The 19,856-nt window shown below is 42.7% G+C and overlaps 1 long non-coding RNA gene across 2 annotated transcripts in view; it reads right to left on the bottom strand.

The window, feature by feature from the left end:
* The window catches only part of LOC146780086 (uncharacterized), a 290,713-nt gene that overhangs the window by 102,281 nt on the left and 168,576 nt on the right, over positions 1-19,856 (bottom strand). Inside the window, exon 3 of one of the 2 annotated variants that reach the window (XR_014972247.1) lies at positions 15,746-16,266. The exons of the other annotated variant lie outside the window; for it this stretch is intronic. This is a non-coding gene — a long non-coding RNA (uncharacterized LOC146780086). Of the gene's footprint in view, positions 1-15,745; positions 16,267-19,856 lie in introns of those variants that run through there. 2 annotated transcript variants of the gene reach the window in all.

The following is a 19,856-nucleotide window of genomic DNA, read 5'->3' as shown; positions in this document are numbered from 1 at the left end:
GCTCCCAGATCTTCCTGAATTGACTGAATGAGGAACAGCAGCTTGGCCGAGTCCAGGGAGAACCAGCGACTGATTTCAACCTTCTTTTACAGCTGTTGCTGTGCATGTTCAGCAGTTAACAACCTTGGCCATGAACAGCTGTAAATGTTGAACATTCACAGCAAGGCTTCGGGAGAGGCGGGGGATTTTAACCCACGCTGTCTAAGTGGAGGCATTTGTTTTTTATTAGGATATTCTGCCCTCATATAATGTAATATTAAGGGCCCTCTCTCTTGGTGTAGGCCCTTGCCTACAGCTCGAGTCAATAACTCAGGCTCACGGCCTTTAACTACCATTATATTCCTTGGCAGTCGGTAGGAATAAGATAACGAAGACTGAAAACGTCATAGCTAGACTTTGGTGGAGGCATGTATGCTTTGCTTTCCTCTCTGCTTTCACCAAGTCTGTTCTCTGTTCCTGGAGGCATCTGTGGGACAATGGAGACCCTTGAGGGAGGAGGCAGAGTTATTCACCACCGGAACTCTGATTGGTGCAGTACTCATATTCAGTGCTTATCGCATCTGGGAGAGAACAGAACAACATTACCATTTACTACACACAAATATACTAAAATATGGTGATGTTTACCTCGACTTGTGCCACACACACACCCCTTCAACAAGGTATCCTTATGCTATGCTGAAACATAGTTAAAAAGTTATCTAAGTTTGGATGTGTTTGGTGCAGTGCACTTGCAAACTTATAAATGTTTGGAGAAAAGTAAAAAGTAAACGTTTCTCACACATTACGCCTGCCTTGAGGAGCTGTAATTGTTTGACGCAAACCCCTCTGTACCTTTTCTAGTAGGTAGGATTTGAGTCAAGCACATAGGTGGTTGCTTGGGAATGACCACGTACTACCCATCATAAGTTCCCTTGATGCAAAGTGGTGCAAAGTAGTGCAAAGTGCTACTTTGGGGCTACTTTCCAGCATGAAACAACATTTTGCATCTGTTTGCATCAGTTTTGTGATGCAAACCCAATGCAAAGTATTGATAAATTGGTCCTGAAATACGCAACGTGTGTAGATATGATACCATCAGTCTGGTAGACACAAAGGATGTAGGCAGGAATCCCTACTGGTTACAGCTGTTTGCACCTTTTCCCCAAAATACCATTTAAAAAATCAGTTATTGAAAAACAAGCCAGAACCAACAGCCAAGGACTGAAAGTGACATTACAATCAGAGTTGAGGTAAAACACAGTAAGTTATCACCTCCTGTTTTTCAAAACAATCTGCTGCTCAGAGACGGACAGAGTTTGACCAATGGTGCCCCATCAAAACAGGAACAGCTCACATTGACTAAACCTTTAGTTCATTTGAACTCTGAGTCTGCACATGGGTATCAGTTTCTGGGCAAAGTCAATGAGTGATGCAAGGTCAAGACAATTCTGTTTCAGTCCAGCATAACCACTCAGGTATCTCCTTTTGATTCCCCATCTCCAGTTCATTGATTTGCTCCTTCAATTGCTAACTATGAGGAGCATTCTGGTAAGGACTTGCTTGAGCTTGGTAGCAAGCTCTCAAGAATCCAGATGTAATTGGTACATTGAACAGTCCGTTATCTGCTGCGGCATAATCATGGCAATCAGATCAACACGATCTTCAAGTGGATCTTCTACAGATTCAAGAGGACTGTTTATATACTCTTGAGATGTACGTCACCATCATACATTAAAAAAGGGTTTCACTTTATGAACAAAGGAACCGAGTCACAAAAGTGTTTATGAACATTTCATATGTACTCTTACATGCCTTTGTAAATTGGTCTCTCAAGGGCAATTGATGAAAATATTCAGAAGAAAGCACTTTCAAAATGTCTGCACCCCAATATTAGATCAGCTAAATCCCCTACAGACACAGGGAGGACTCTGTTTGACGACTTTAAGGGGAACTCATCATGTCTTACTTCAGAAAGGCCTAGAAGGTCTGTATTCTGGCAAAAAGATACACTGAGCACGGTGGGCTTGATGGTTCAGCTGGGAGATGGTCTTTTCTGCTGTTGGATAGTATGATTCACTTAATGCTGCTGTCGGTAATACTCAGAGCTTTTTTTAGAGGAGAAGCAGGTGGGAATCAACAACTACATTAGATAATTCAAAATGGTATTTCCAGAGTGTTTGACTCTATCTTGAGAAAAATGCAAAAACTGAAAAAGTCCTTTGTTAAAATTCTCTTGAGTCCTGGTCCTTCCAAAAATTATTGCAGATTAGGAATGATCCAGTATTTAAATTAGGAAGTAAATTTGCTGTTTCCAATGAGGTACCTGTGAATAGCACGCGAAAGGATGATGAGAATGAGGATTGTTTTACATTAAGGGAAAGCAGCAGAGTAAAAACCCGGACAGCTTGCTGCAGATTACCAACATTGCTGGGTTAGTTCAGGCTGTAAAGATAGGTACTGACTTGTAGCATACCGATGAAACTCCGGACCTGCGTGTGCTACCATTTCACGCCGCTCAGAATAATAATGCGGCCAGTGGGTCAGCGGTGTCAGTGACCTGAGCCAACGCAGTTAAAGCAAACTAGGCTTGTTGAGCAAGTAAGTAGCCCTCATTAAAACTGTTTCTGCTAAATCTCACTTGCTGTATATTTGTCAGATTTGCACTAAACTGGTAATCTGTATGTTACTATCCACACTTGCCTGAACCCACTGAGGACCTTGAAAATAATATTAATGCTGGTCAGCAGTACACCCTGCAAAGAGCAGTGGGACAAGAGGAGGAGAAACAGAGACACACTGGATAGCTTCACTCTGCCTGCTCTTGAAGCCGGGCTCAACCTGCAGTGCAGAAGCGCTGCTATCTACCACACTTGTGAGTGTCATGTAGTGCAAGTGTCTCAGACGGAAAACCTCACTCCAAACAGTGCCCATGTTCTTCATGCACAGATAATCTCCTCTGTAGCAGAAGGCTGGAGCTTTGAAGAAGTTAAGAGGAGTGCGTCTCCTCGCCTGCCCGGCATATACGGGTGAGCGCAGGCCACGGGTTATGACATTATTGTGCTAATCACAAGGCCAAGAGATAAGCACTGACACAAAGTCAGTTGACATCTATTGAACTTCCCTTTGGGGGAGGAAGGCTCCTGTTTGGCACTTTCAGATACCAGTAGGCTCCTTGAGACCCTCACGGGTGGTTTGCCGCGCTTCATGAATCCTTGATTGATTGTAATCCTTGATTGAGTATCCGATCTCAGGGTACTATAGCATCATCTGGCGATTTAGTAAAGTTTATTCAACAGTTCATTGACAGAAAAAAAGGAAATGCATCTCAGAATGATGCTTGTGTGAGTGGGCCAATCTTGCAAAAAAGTAATACCAAGAGTCAACGATAGCATTAATCCTAAAAATAAGATTGTGTTGTTCCACCTCGAATACAAATATAAGGGTCCACGTGATGTAATTAATAAGGGTAATATTTCTAAAACAAATTCTGCCAGCAGTGAATTGAATCACCTCACCACTGCTAACATGGGCTATACACAATGTATTTCCCCATTGGGCGATAGTATTAAGCGAGATACGAAAGAAAAATAGTATTCGGAAAATGATGCTGATTAAGCCTAAAATAAATCCTGATTTTCTTAACGATGTGGGAATCAAATGTGCAGGTGATTGCCGTAATAAAATACCCATTGCCATTTTTGATAAAAGTTTAGAATTTTGAGGAGTTTGGTAGTCTTAGACTTACTCTGTTTTTTAAGAAGCTGAGGAGTTTGTAATCTGGTGTCTAGCAACGGGTCAATGTGAATTAGGTTACACCTTTTGCAGGGCAAAACATTTAGTAACATTAAATGCTCATCCACTAATACTGACTGGAGCTGGGTGGAATCTTCAATTGCTCCTAGAAGAGTTTCTTCTTTGTAACTGTGAGGGGGGGATGCAGTTTTTATGATTTTATGGGATTTCAGTCTTAATTCCACTCTTATAACAAAGGTTGACTGTTAGAAATTGGGTTATTGGTTGACTGGAGTGTGAGCACTGGTCAAGCAGCAACCACAATACTAGTCAAGGTAAGGCAGAAGCAAAGCCACATTAACCTGTCCTTGAACCCCCTGGTAGAAGCCTCTCTCTGTGTTAGTAAGAGTATAAAGACAGAGACCTCTTGGCGTTTTGACAGGAACTCTCCTGTGGAGTAAACGCACTGCCCAGGACTACTGTGCCCTGTTGGCGATCTCCCTGCTTGAGACTGCCAATGAGTTCCCCAGTCATGCTGGCAGAGATGATGCTAAACAAACAGCCGGTGATGTATTCCAAGTTTTAATTACTCATTTTTGTGTTATCTTTCCATGCACTTATTCTTGTGTACATGCAGTTATCTTTCTATGCATTATTCTTGTGTATATACATTCACTTTAAACATGTATTTTAAATGTGCATTATTGCTATTTGATATATGGGAACTTGCTGTAATAAATCTTTCCATTTACTTGGTAAATGAGTGTTGAACTCTGTTTTGTACCTTGGTATTCTAAAGGGGTGTAGAGTCCTATTTTGAAGTGTTCACATTGTATCCTGGTGTTTTGAAGTCTTGCTCAGGTGTTCTGAAGAGAAAGCAAGACACCAGGCACACTTACTCTCCAAATGTGTGTGACTGTCTAGGAGGAATACACAAAGCCCAGCTGTCAACCACACCCAATCATGTGACCCAGAGACAGGCTGCAAATGACTAAGGCAAACAAATGCCAACTTTCTAAATGTGTTCTTTTCAGAATTGTAATTTAAAATCCGACTTTACCATAATTTAGGATTCTAGAGACTCCAAACATGAACTGGTTAGCTCTTACCGTTTAGAAATTACACTTATAAGATATCATAAATCAATTCCAATGTTATCCTAAGGGAGAGATAGGCTTTGCAGGAGTGAAACATTAATTTAAGAGTTTTTCACTAGCAGGACATGTAAAACTTGAATGTCCTGCTCTTTAAAATCATGGCACCCTGCCCTGTGGGTGTTCCAGGGCCTGCACTAGCGCTAACCTATATGCATTAAAAGGGAAGGTTTGGGCCTGGAAAAAGGTTTATTTTGCCAGGTCGAAATGGCAGTTTAAACTTTAGACACAGGCTCTACAATGGTAGACCTGAGACAAGTTTAAAATGCTACTTATGTGGGTGACACAATCAGTGCTGCAGGCCCACTAGTAGTATTTAATTTGTGGGCCCTGGGCAGATGTGGTGTCACTTTACTAGAGAATTACAAGTAAATTAAATATGCGAATTTAGTATAAGTCAATCTTACCATCTTTTAGGGAATGAGTACAAGCACTTTGGCACTGGTTAGCAGTGGTAAAGTACGCAGATTCCTGACTAAGTCCAGCAAAAACAAGGCCAGCAAAAACAGGAGTTTTGAAGGCAAGACGTTAGGGGGAAACCACGCCAAGGATGCCAGATCTAACAATGACAATTTGGATGACCAAATAAAGCTCTCTTGGAATATTTCTCTGAATAATTTACCTATTGAGCATAGAGACACCTCGGGAGAGCAACCTTTGTCACATTGGCATGTCTTGAAATTCTGGGCATTAAATAGCCAATTATCATGAGATCATCTAATCTACTGTAATAATTTTGTCTCTAAGCATCAGGCAGTGATTGATTATATTTTCTTACATAATACGGGTATGTGGTTAATAGCTGTAACCGCACATACTAAAATTATGAGTTTAGCAGCTAACATCACAGTCCTGCATTTTGCCCTCAATAAATTGAGGCACGTTTAACCTGTAAAGGTTTATCGGGAAAAATGTCCAGCAATTACTGGAACATGCATATTATGGTACAATAATCACCAAAATCCAAATTAGTGCCCATTTTCTGGGATAAAATTGTAAGCGGGTGCTATTTATCGTGACCAATTCATTTTGACCAAATACTATCAGGCCAGAAAAATACTGACCCAGTCGATGTACTGCTCATAATGAGGGCCCTAGACTTGTTCCCATACTGTAGGAAGCCATTAGTTGCTCTATGTGTGGACACTGCTCACTTTCAATCGACACTTTGGGTTTCTCATCGAAAAAATCTTTGATGTTAACTGATGGTCGCCGGATGAGGCAATACAACACGAATAAACAAAAATGTTCCCTGTCTTGTGTTGATTCCACTGTGTTTTGCGTTAAAAAATTGCATACTTAATGGCGTGGAAATGTAGGCCTAGATTTTCAAAGGTTTGCAGTTGTGCTTGGAAGGCGCAGCACACTTTTGCGCTGCTCCGGCAGGGTATTATAATGACAAATTAATTGACCCTATACTATGTGCTGCTTTGCATCACTTTGCACCCGCCGAGCACACACAAACAACCTTAGTAAATAACTCCGTCGCTGTGTTTGTATAATTCACACTGGGAAGAAGCTGCTCACAATGGCTGTTTGCCCAATGGCTTCTTCAATGCCATCCAAAACCTTATTGAACCAGAAGGGGCTTTCACTCGTCTTGGTTTACTGGGTCTTTGTGGGCTGAATGGTGCTTAATGAATAAACAGCTTCAGCAGTCACTGAAGCAGAATGAAGTCGGCATGGGAGGCATGTGTGGAGGCACTCATCTTCAGCAGTGGTGGCATTTCCAATCAGGTGTTGACAGGTTATTAGGTTTGGCAGTTGTGGCCTCTGGGTCGATTTATCCAGAACATTGAGTCTTTGGCAGTTGTAGTCCCTGGGCCAATTAGAGCTTTTTGCTTTGGTGCCAATGCATCTACTCTCTTCTTGAGACTGACAGTGGAAGCACCAGCCTTTCAGGTGCCTGTCGGATTGCCGAGCAGCACATTTGTACTTGATCTTGAAAAAGTCTTTGTGAAGGTCACACAGGTAATAACCAGGGAGTCTATGTAGGTCTTCAAAGCACAGACTGCTTCTAAATTTGCTATCTGTGATAGTCTTGATGCTCCTCATTCTGGGAACATGCTTGGTTTCTCTTTCTGGACAATCTCTGCTCCTGCACGGCCAGGCACACACATTAAGGCAGACAGGCAGGCCTCTAGGGACTTTAGGTATACCCTCAGGTCCTCCAGCATAACACTAAGACTTCAGGTGATATACTCTGGCCTATGAGAGACTGGTAATCAGGCTGGCACCAGTCCGTGTTACATGGCAGTACTTTGAGTACTCTGCAGAGCAATCCCTTGCTTTGTGATCATGAAAGTGGGACTGGAACAAAGTGGGGTAGTTTGGCTGCCACTCTTATACACAAGTTCCTGGCAGGTGATGTGGAACCACTATATGAGGTTTAACAGCTGGTTTAGGTTCCTTTTCTTTAAAATGGGATCTTCTGACTGTTTCTCAGACTCACCCTTTGTACAAAGTGATGACTTTAACAGAAGTATCCAAAACATCAGCACAATGAAGTGTGAGCTGTCTGCACCGGACTGTCATCAGCCTGTCTGAAGCAGCATTCAAAAACAGACAAAAAGGGTTGACATTTGCAGTGCTACACTTCACTCCTCCCTTTGGTAAACAGTAGTGCAGAGTAGGAACTAATCAGCAGTCTTTTGTTATCAAGGCCCTCACTGAATTTCTAAGGAAAGACCTGTCTCCATCATCCTCACTTCAGTGTCTGGATATTCACCCTCCTGCCACAGGAATGCAGACAATACACTTCTACTGTCTGGGGAAGATGTTCACACCCTTCATCTTGCCCCGTGTTAAACCAGGGGCATGTAGGATGGATCTCACTGGTCCCAGTACTCAGACTCATAACACATGCAGAGTCATAAAACCATACATGTGCTATTCAATGCACACACACACGCTTAATACACAGCGCAAAGATCAGTGGCTTCACATAGTAGCAGAACTTTGGACGAGAGTGGTCAATAGACTGATCTGTCTCTGACAAAGAGAAAAAGGTCAGGTCACATTAAAGATTTATAAAACCCTGTACGTTGACACCGCCTAATTATGCGATTCACCCTGGGAAAGGACAGTAGCTCTATGTTCACCATATGGGCAAGCTTAGTGCGCTCTTTCATATCACAGAAGAGGTTCTGGACCTTTCATTACTGGGTACAGGCCTAGGCCTCTGTGCACACAAGAGATTAGGTTGGTATTAAGGCTAAACAAAAGGTCAGGATACCAGTTTCACATGCAGTTGGATAACAAGAGCAGGTATACACATCTTTGTACCCCTCCGTTCTAAAACCAAGTCATAATGCTATTCTCATAACCTCTGTGGGTAAAAAAGATGAACAAACATATCTGGGCCTGATTCACAAAATAAGTTACATTTTTTGAGTAATTCACTCTTTTGAGCAAGATTAGTAATAAAGAAACATGGCAAATCAAGCGTCACACATGGCCAACCACTGGATAGGAAATAATTGAGGTGGGCAATCATAATAAAACCCCTTAGGAAATAATAATACATGAAATTCAATGATTTAAAATAGTTGAAAATATAAATAAATGTAATATATTTTTAAAGACATAATTAAACATAGTACACATTTATTATTTAATTCTAAAATATTTTAATACACTAATTTGAATTTAAAAATGAATGTAAAAATATTGTTTATTAGAATATAACTATATTAATTTTGATTAATTCTTTACATCAGTATACATAATTTGTCATTCATAATAAACAAAAACTTCTTAAGTGGTAATTTATTTTTGTATTTAAACTTCAGAAACTTAATTGTAATTTAATGTAATATATTTCCATTAATTAAAGATTCATTTCAAATCTAAGGTTATAGTGACTTAGCATTATTTTTGTCATACATGTAAAATACATACATAATGAATTTACAGTAATTACAGAAAAAGACAAGCTAATGTTTGGAGTCAAAGTAAGTTTATTGCCAAAATATAGTTATGTATCATATTCGAATGAAAATTCATGCTGAGTCATGGATGGTCAGTGCTGATTTTCTTAGTAGCAAAGAGCACTTGCTGCAGTGGCTCTTATTTTATAGTTCATAGAGATATTTCATTACCGGGTTCCTGGATTTCCTGTCCTTCGTGTGTTTGGCGTGGTGACTTTTGGGATAAAATGACAGGGGATTAGACACAGACATTTGTATTGTTTATAGCCTAGTACCCACACAGACTGGTGCTCAGTTCATAATAAGAGCTTCCGTTCCACACACGGTGCCTGTGGTGCACGTACAACTTCACAACTTGTGCTATTGTGCAGTCTCTCATTCTGATAGAGTGCCAAGAAAGTTCCCCGGTTGTTCCTCCAGACACACATGCCTTGTTTAGTAGACAGCTTGCAAAACTAGAGCCCTAGTAGAATCTCCCTTGCGGCCACCCACCCTGTATAGTTCCCCAACCCCTGTGGATCACTTGTCTGGGGCCACGGCTCTTTGGTCGAGCCACGGCGTCCCCGTCCATAGTGCGCATCTCCTGGGCCAACGCCTCCTACTCCTCTGTGTCCACTGTTGCTGGTTTATGGAAAGGTAGAAAACTGGTAAAACTATGGATAAGTTTGTAGAATGACTTGATTCACTCATCAAGCATTGCAAGTTCAAACAGTTCAACAATGAAGGGGCCATGCATCTCAGAGTAATAGATGGTTGTCTCTCCGATTCCTTCAGATGAAGAATGCTGAAAGAGACACTCAGTTTGGAGCAAGTACCCATGGCTGCTAGAGTGAAGGAAAGAGCTGACAGTCAAGTAGCTAACATGGAGGCTGGAATGACCCAAAATTAATCAGCACTGAGTGTGAAAAGCAAGTGGAAGCAAGAGGCAGAAGGACATAAATGAATGTCTTCAAAGAAAAAGAAATTGAGACATTATTGAAACATGACATCATTGAGCAATCCACTGGTCCAATGCCATGGGTATCCCCCAAAGTGGTAGTGCCGAAGAAGGATAGTGGAGGAGCCATCCGCATGTGCATTGATATGTGCCAAGTGAACAAGACGATTGAAAGAGAACAACATCAAGGTGTGCACATCGCTGACATGATTAGACAGCTGAATGGAGCCAAAGTCTTTTCCCGCTTGATTTGAACAAAGTGTATGACCAACTCGAACTGGAAGAAAATTGCAGGTACATTACTACCTTTTCAACTCATGTTGGGTTGTGTAGATATAAAAGACTACGTTTTTGAAGTGTCCACAGCTGAAGACCTCTTTCAGGACATTATTCATCATGTAATACAGCCAGTCACAAATGCTTTCAATTACAGTAATGACATACTAGTTTTTGGGGCCACATGGAAAGACTATGATAAAGCTCTTACACAAGTGTGTTGTATACTTAAGGATTCAGGACTCACTTTTAATGCAGAAAAGTGAAAGTGTGAGTTTCATAAAACACATCTTTTCTGATGGGGGAATAATTCCAGATCCAAATAAAGTACAAGACTTGTTATCCACTTCTCCCTCACAAGATGTAACTATGCTGCGATCCTTCCTTAGTATGGCAAGTTACTGTTCAAGGTATATACATGACTTTGCCACTAAGAGTGACCCATTGAGAGACTTAACAAAATGAAATGTTCCATTTAGATGGTCAAATGACTGTGAACAAAGCTGCAAGAAAATCAAACCTGCAATTGAAAACGCCACTGAAATGGCATACTTTGATCCAAAATTGCAGACGGAGGTTGTTATTGATGCAAGCCCAGTGGACATCCCAATGCATCCAGACACATTATGGCTTATGCTAGCAGGAGATTGTCATCGACAGAACGTGCACATTCACAACCTGAAAAAGAAAGCCTTGCTGTGGTGTGGGTTTCTGAACATTTTCATGTGTTCCTGTATGGGAAGCATTTCTTAGTTGTCACCAACCACCAAGCATTGCTCACCATTTTCGGCAATCCTAAAACCAGGATGCCCGTTCACATTGAGAGATGGGGATTCCTACTGCAGGAGTATGATTATACGATTGTGCATGGTCCAGGAAAAAGTACAAATCCTGCTGACTGCTTCTCACATGTACCAATACTGTGCCATGGCAGCACTTCTAAACTGGCTGATGCTTATGTTAACTTCATAGTGAAGTCCAGCACACCTGCTGCAGTATCAGTAGAAGAAATCATTGCTGCCACGAGCACTGACAGAGATGTGCAAATCCTCATAGACATTATTACCCACAGTGGCGGCTGCTCCATAAGGGTTGATGGATATTTGGATTACAGTTTAGGCAAAATGAGTTACAGACATGTTGTGTACATAATTATTGTTAAATACACATCAGATTGATGCTTGTTTTTAAATTTACAGCCACCCCTGTAGAAGGGCTGTTTTTTAGCCCAAAATGCATTGGGTAAGTTTAAATGAAGCGACCTGGGGCTAAATAATCCCACGTGCTACGAAAAAGGCCTGGATAGGCACCTCCCAGGCATTAGAAAAATATAGGATTTATGAAAGGTCTCGTAAAAAACTGAAGAAAGATGTGATGAATTGGATGAACTAATTATGGTCGAAAAAAAGCTTGAAATAAATGAAATATTGAAGAGCAATCGATTCTTCTACATTTTCTCTTCTGCGTGACGTGTTTGGAACGCAAAAGATGCTCCATTTGTTTTGATATAATTTAAAACGTGCCGTTGGGGCTTGGCCCTGGCAAGTCTGCACACAACAATTTTGCCTAAGAGCATACTTCAAAACTAGTGATTAAAGTTGAAAAGGAGTGCATTCTATCATTCTCTTGAAAATATAAATATGGTTGAGACATGAAATCGAATTAGGAACTGTTACATGAGAGTGAAATAATCTTACCCTATTCGTGCTCCCACTTTGCTTTTTTTCCAAAAACATCAACCACTTCAAGTGGAATAATTTATCACCAAGTACCTCCTCGCCACTAGCATCCTTTGGGTATGTAGCAGCGGGTCACGTGCCATGTGTTGGCCTTCCTGATTATTTCACTTCATATGATTTTATTCTTCTGTATCTGCTCCGAACTTCTCAGCGTCCATTCAACGCTGAATCTGTGCTTTGAGGAGGGCCCCTAATTTCTTCGTTAAGCTGACCTCCCACTACTCTGTCACTTTCAAGCTTCATTTGGTGACTGCCTGACATTTTTTTTGATACATACCGCACCCACTTACAGCCATGGAATTGTATACTACAATACCGGTCTGTTCCTGCGCACTAGGAGCATGCCTGTTTACACACACCGCAGAGCCCCATGTTCAACTATTAATCTGCACCTATTCTTTCCCTCCACTTTTTGGGCAGAGGAGATTTCAGTGTTTTATTTCCACAGTTCCCCCAAGTTAGTTATTTACTTTGGGCAATATGAGCAATCCTTTATTGACTGTCACTTAAAAGTGGGCAGTTCATAGTACATGTGGCCTGATGCCGAACATTTTGTTTAATTATGTATGATGTGCTCAATGAACACATCAAACATAATTAAATACAATATTTTGTATTAAGATAATTGTCATGAAAGCCTGTATGCCAAACTGGTGTACTAATTGAATTGCAATGAAATTCACTTTTCAAACAGCCATTATAAAAATTGGTCTGGGGCCCTCTCTGAGCACATGCAGAGACCTTTGCTCTTACTTAGTGGTATTTACTTACTGCTTCCTTTGTTATATGGAGGGTAGTGTTCATTGTCGACATTCCTAAGTTAGCATGAGCTTGGCAGCCATGAGGCTGCTTTTGCGCATGATACTACATGCCTTTATTTTGCAAGTCCTTGTTTGTGCCTTTCACATGAGAACTGCTTTTCACATTCTCTGCTGTGCTCTGGGGTGTAGTCTGTACACGATGTACAAGGTCGATAAACAATGCCCCTTGTTATTCTGTTCTGGTCAGTCCCTCGCACCTAGACATAACATGACACACAGCTGCACTACTGAAAGTGGTGGGCTTTAATATTGCAGCAAAGCATGTTGTTCACACACTTGGAGAGACCTTTCCAGCGAAAAGAGCTGTGCTGGTCCGGAGATGTAAACCTTTCATCTAGGTCTTGAGGTATAGGGTCTGCTGACAAAGCCCAGAGGTCTTCTTTTTTATAATAAACAATTTCTTGTTACAGGGAGGGTGGTTAGGCCCAATAGCCCTTTTCCACTGTCTTTATAAAATGATATCCCTGATTGTATTCTATGGAATTGTGACAATGCTGACGATATTGTGTTTATGCATTTCCTGCTTGTAATGGCACCTGTACTGTACCATAGAGCACGCTAGTTAAAATAAACATTTTAAACTATACAGTGACTCTGATTACTCTCATTGTGGACAAGTATGAGTGAGTGAGAGAAAGAGTTGTCTTGCTACCGGGATTCCTGAGAGAGTCGGGAGTGTTGTGTTCTGGGTTGTCTAATCATTGGTAGCTTCGCTGTTAGTCGGAGAACGAATGAGACACTATAGCTAGTCGGTTTTGGGGATTTTGGGCACTGAGGTGATAGGTTGGTACATCACTATCCACCGAGGTCCTGGTTTCCTGCGCATAGTTCTGTATATGTGCAGAATCCCTGCAACACGTTAATGATTTTCAAGCAAATTCTTTATTAAAATGTGGTTTAAAAAGGAACCATTTGGCCCTCTAGTTTTCAAAACTGCCCAAATATACTATGGAAGTTATGCTCAGTGATCCAATCACTAAAGTCAAACTTGTCACCAACTTTACGCCTCACCACTTTTAAAAGTCACCAGCCGCCACTGATTACCCATCACTTGTGGAGATACCATGCTCGACCTCTTCTTCATGAAGATCCAGAATGCCAGAAATTTTCAGTCACTCCAGAAGACATCAATTTACAAGGGTCGAAAATTGTCATACCTGAGAGTCAGAGACAGCAAGTCATTGAACTGGAAAATGAGGGACATCGAGGAATTGTTGATACTAAAAGAGCTCTATGGAACTGAGTGTGGTTTGGTTGTCTTGATGAAAGAGTTGAAGTGGAAGTAAGGGCCTGTCATTTGTACAACTGCTTGTCATCCAAAACTACCCCGCATCCATTTAGCATGTCTGATCTCTCAAAGCATGCATGGGAGAAGATTGCAATTGATTTCTTTGGACGCCTTGACAATGGACATCATCTACTAGTCAATGTTGATGGATACTCCCATTTTCCCCTTGCGGAAGATCTGTCATCAACAACTCATGACAGAGTCATTAAGAGATTAGAAAGTATTTTTGAAACATGGGGTGTTCCTTCAATTTCAAATCTGGCAGTGGCCTGCCTTTCAATAGTTGATAATTTAAAGATTTTCTCACTCATCTGAATGTCAAGCATCAGAAAAAGTGCAGCTCTCTGGCCACAGACAAATGGTGTTGTTGAGAGGTTTATGAGCACCCTCAAAAAGACCGGTCAGCTTGCTGCGCTGGAATAGCTTGACCTCAAATCAGTTCTTCAGTCTACGCTTCATGACTACAGGTCAACACCCCATTCCACCACAGGTGAAAGCCCTGCCACCTTAATGTTTGGGACAGCCATGGGAACCAAATTGCTGTAATGGACTTTTGAAAGAACTATTGACATTGATAAACATTGCGCTACTGATTACTATCACAAATGGAAAATGAAGACCTACGCGGACAGGCACCTTTGTGCTCAGAGCACTGTGCTCAAAAGAGGAGACCACGTCATTGTCAGGCAGAAATGACGTTAACCCCCTGAGGGCTGTAACTAGAAGAGGACACACGGTGACTGCTCCCCGTCCTGGAAAGTCCACTGCACACGATTCTTCGCATTTCAAGCCACTGTCTCGACCTTTGGCTGCTCCAGATGTCAGGATTGAGACTTCTCCACATGAGAATCCAGAGGGTCCAATAACTGTACTAATGTCTCTCTCACCAGTGGTAGTCATGGACACTTTTTCAATATCTCTGCAGCCTCACATGACCAGATCCAGGTCATTGATTAGACCCCCAAAACGACTTATTGAAGAGTTGTAATGTATGTATGTATTATTGGTACTTTTTTATTTACCAAAGGTGGAGATGTAGTTGTCTAGTGAGTTAGAGATGATGGGACCCTTTTAATTCCTGACGAACTCCGTAGAACAGTGACGTAAGTGCATTGGTGATGGAATTCATGATGTATGAATGTTCAGCTAACGGTTACACACTGAATAGAGACGTGTAATACCAAGCTCTGTGTGTGTCGTGATCGTTTGGAAGTACGTGGGCTGGGGTGGCATGCTAGAGTGGCCACCATCCCCAGTGAGCCCTGTCCACCTCACTGATACTTGCCTATTATGGGGCAAGGAAAGGTCACATCATATGGAACCATAAGGTTGGAGGATCTTGCTGCCAGAACCCCTAATTGTGGCTTCCATCACTCACTATTCGCCAGCTCGTGAAGCTACTCCTTCATACGCCTAGCAAGGGAAGAAGAGGTGACATCACAGTACGTCCCCAATTACGACTGCTAGACAGGCCCACTCTTCTGCTGGCCAATCAGAAAGGGTGGTCGGTCCCACTGACCCCAGGCATTCATTGGCTCTGCCTACACCCCCAGGTCAGTTTGCATGACAGGTCAAACCATGACTCTAAAATGGAAAAAAGAAGATGTGCATTGAAGCAAAACCAAACTCAGAGCATGTTGGAAAGTGTCATCCTGCACGTTTTGACAGAATGACCACTGCCTTTTTGCTTTGCAAAATGAGTTTCAAAAGAATCTGATTATATCGTACATTAAATGATCCAAAGACAATCGACTCATCAATATTTTAGAACTACACAGATAACAAGTATTGCATATTTTCAAACTTAGCACAGAGTTCCTCAACTCTGTCCTAAATAAAAATGTGAATAGTTTTAGTCTTAAAACTGTGGATGTTTGTGCCTAAAGCACTTAAAGTTGCTCAATTTATTGCAACAAAAGGTTATGCTTTAAATCTATCTTTGTTCTGCATAAGTTATCGGCTACACCAATACTTTATTATTTTTTAAACATGTCCTTGCTATGTTTACAGCTATTTTAGCCGTAAGTTGTCAACAGGGCGTATTTTCACTTTTATAGTGTAGTTTTCGTGCTTCCATTGAATACAACTCCCATTGACCAAGAGGGAAATAAGTGGAATAATTTAAGACTGAAATTGCTTTTTGACCTTTTGAGGTTGAGGTGGCGAAGGACAATGTGTTTCAGTCTCAAATGTCCATCATTACTGAGGAAGGAAAGATCAGTCCTTTGTACAAACAGTTCCAGGAGACGAAGCCGCTGTTCTTCAGGCGGCTTCCCTGAAGGGACGTCGTCATTCCTGCCGAGCAGCTCAATGTCATCTGTGGCTTCCTAAACCAGTCTTGGCTTTTATCCAACATCATTCCGCAAACTGGGACTTGGGAGACCAGAGTTCTACATGGCGTCGCAAAACTAGAATTCCCAGAATACAAAAAGACAGAACTTACTAAGGGTGTTACAATAACATTAGCAACTTTGGAACAACGCATGGGGGTGCTATTTTGCTCCTTGTCATAGAGTGCTGGGCATGGGGAAGAGGGGGATCATAGAGACGCGCAGCTCACACACCAATTGTAAGCGAGTCTACATTCAGGGCCAGAGTGTCCAACATAGGAGCGGATCAATGCAACATTTTAAGGATTTCCACTTCAGATGCCTTGCACGCCTCTTGCCCCAGAATATTGAAAAAACAGTAAACAATGAATGAACTTGTCTAAATGACAAAGAACAACTTGCAAGATGAGGGAAGGGTCGGATTTACCCCAAAATAATATTTACGAAGAACATCCCCAAACGTCGCACTTCTTTATACTATTGGGTGTAGTAGATAGCTTGGAGTCGCAATTGTTGGCCTTCTGTCTCGTTGTCGCCTACTTTCCCACACTTGCAGCTCCCTCACAATTGTACTTCCATAAGTTGTTACTTTCACAGGCTCTGAATGCCAGTGTTTTTTGTTGTCTAACAGTCCCGCCACCTCCTATATCTCTCTTTCATCATGAATTGTTTTAATTTTGGTTTCATATTGTTCAATAAATTTAGCTCTATTTTTCTAATTCATTTAGCGATTTTTATTATGAATTTTGACTTTATTACTTTTTTAGTACTGCACCAATACTTCACACATTGCCTCTAAGTTAAGCTTAATTGCTTTGTGCCATACCAGAGGGTTAAGCACAGGTTTTTTTAGTGACTTTTGTGGTGCACCCTGACAAGGATTGTGATTATTATTTGACATGTGTTCTCACCTTCTCAACTAAGACTTCTAATTTCGTACAAACTACAAGTCAGTTTTGTGACTGCGATTATTCAATATTTATACGGAATGTTATCAGGTAAGATGTGGGTTTAAGAGAACTTCCTATGTGAACAGTGAGTGGCCCTCCTCCCCCTTGGTGAAAAGGCAACACTGCCCCCTTGGAGGGAAAGATGTGGCCTGGTGGTTAGAACTGGGACAGGCAGGGAAGATGTAAATTCCAAACAACTTTGGGGTTGGGTTTGTAAACCTCCAGAAACTTCTCACACTTCAAAGTGGGCGCCAGGTGTAAATATTGGATCCTCAGACCCAACTCTTCAGTACACAACTGGATCTGCAGACGACTGACTGCTTTGCTGCTCTGCTGCAAGAAGGACTGCTACTCTGCTGCCCTGCTACTCTGCTGCCCTGCTACTCTGCTGCCCTGCTACTATGCTGCCCTGCTACTCTGCTGCCCTGCTACTATGCTGCCCTGCTACTCTGCTGCCCTGCTACTATGCTGCCCTGCTACTCTGCTGCCCTGCTACTCTGCTGCCCTGCTACTATGCTGCCCTGCTACTCTGCTGCCCTGCTACTATGCTGCCCTGCTACTCTGCTGCCCTGCTACTCTGCTGCCCTGCTACTATGCTGCCCTGCTACTCTGCTGCCCTGCTACTCTGCTGCCCTGCTACTATGCTGCCCTGCTACTCTGCTGCCCTGCTACTATGCTGCCCTGCTACTCTGCTGCCCTGCTACTCTGCTGCCCTGCTACTCTGCTGCCCTGCTACCATGCTGCCCTGCTACTCTGCTGCCCTGCTACTCTGCTGCCCTGCTACTCTGCTGCCCTGCTACTATGCTGCCCTGCTACTCTGCTGCCCTGCTACTCTGCTGCCCTGCTACTCTGCTGCCCTGCTACTTTGCTGCTCTGATACTTTCCTGCCCTGCTACTTTGCTACCCTGCTACTCTGCTGCCCTGCTACTTTGCTGCCCTGCTACTCTGCTGCCCTGCTACTATGCTGCCCTGCTACTCTGCTGCCCTGCTACTATGCTGCCCTGCTACTCTGCTGCCCTGCTACTATGCTGCCCTGCTACTCTGCTGCCCTGCTACTTTGCTGCCCTGCTACTTTGCTGCCCTGCAGACTGAGTGAGAAGGACTGGACATGCATCCTGCACCCAGGACTACCATAGTGACTCCAAGAACTAGATGGCTGGCCTCCTGATCAGAGCCTCAGGGACAGAAAAGGCTCAAACGATCTTGAATCCTGCACCTGGACTCTGCCTGCCGTGATCCCTAATCCCCCCCAAATGTTGCCCCTGCAGTCGTAGACACTTGGTGTGGGGATAGAGGTGTCTTACCAGCCCAGTTATGGTTTTCACTAAATCCAGCTTGAAGCGACGTGAAGCCTCGCAAAGCCTTGCCACACACCTACGAGCATCATCAGAATCAACGCTGAGCGACGCAAATCCCCACAAAGCTTTGCAGCCCAGCTGACAGTTCTATCTGAACCAAAGCACCTCAACGCAAAGCCTTGCAAATCCTTGCCTCAAGATTCATCAGAACTGATGTAACTCAATGCAACACAATGCAGGACCCGGTAGCGCAGCTCTCGCAGCCCTTCGGAACCGACACCAGACTAAGTGAAACCTCGCAAAACAATGCTGTACAGACCGCGAACCAGGATTTAAGGTTTCTTTGTTCAGGGAGCCTAACTTGGTCCTTATATCTGGCCAGCACCTCATCGTGGTTGGCCTTAACATCTGACTTTGTCCCTGTCCTACCAAACCTGATAAACACAGTTGGCACTTTGTGCTTTTAAGCACTATTTTTTACCTACATCTTTAAAATTGCACATCTCATTTTCTACTAATTAGATTTTTGTCATTTTTGGTATCACTCTACCCCACTCCCCCAATCTACTCCACTCCACTCCACCCCAATTTACTCCACTCCAAAGTACCCAAATTCCATTCTAACCTACTATATTCCACATAATCTACCCCAGTCCAATCTACCCAACTCCACACAAGTCTACTGTACTCCACTACAATCTAACCCAATCCACCCCACTCCAGTCTTCCCCAGCGTACCCCAATCCACTCCAATCTATCCCAATACATCCCATTGCACTAATACCCAAATCTTCCCCAATCTACTCTACTCCTATTTTCCCCACTCTAATCTATCTCAATCTTCTACACTTCAATATACCCTACTCCACCCAATCTACCCTACTCCACCCAAATGTACCCCACTCCACCCCAATCTACCCCAATTCAATTGCGTAACCTGTGCCCCATGGTTCTTAGCACTCCAGTCTGGCAGATAAAGTGGGGCTTGCCACAGAGCTGATCTACTGAGCTGTGCCACACTAAATTGTTGACTAGCCCTCGGCTTTATGGCCCTCTTCTGCCTGCGTGGCTGCAGACAAAGGCTCAGATATACTGTGCAGCGGTGCCATGTCAGAGGTAAGGAGTGGAGGCCACGAGAAAGTACCAGAGAAAGAGGGAGAGGAGCAAATAGAGATAGCAGGAGGGGTGGGATAAGGTAAGAAAGAAAAAGTAAGGATGGGAAAGAAAGAAAGGTGGAGAAAGATAAAGATGGGAAGAGTGAAGTGTGAAATGAAGGGTGAAGGAAAGAAGGAAAGGTGGAAAGAGGCAGGAATGGTAGAAGGTGTGGAGAAAGGAAGGGAGTGTACAAGGAAAGTGAAAATAGATGGGAGATGGGAGGAAGAAAGCAAAGACAGAAGAGTGAAGGGGACGCTTGCAGCAT

This window comes from Triturus cristatus, chromosome 12 (assembly GCF_964204655.1).
Source record: "Triturus cristatus chromosome 12, aTriCri1.1, whole genome shotgun sequence".
In the NCBI taxonomy this organism is placed as follows: domain Eukaryota; kingdom Metazoa; phylum Chordata; class Amphibia; order Caudata; family Salamandridae; genus Triturus; species Triturus cristatus.
This window is presented reverse-complemented; position numbering and strand designations above follow the sequence as displayed.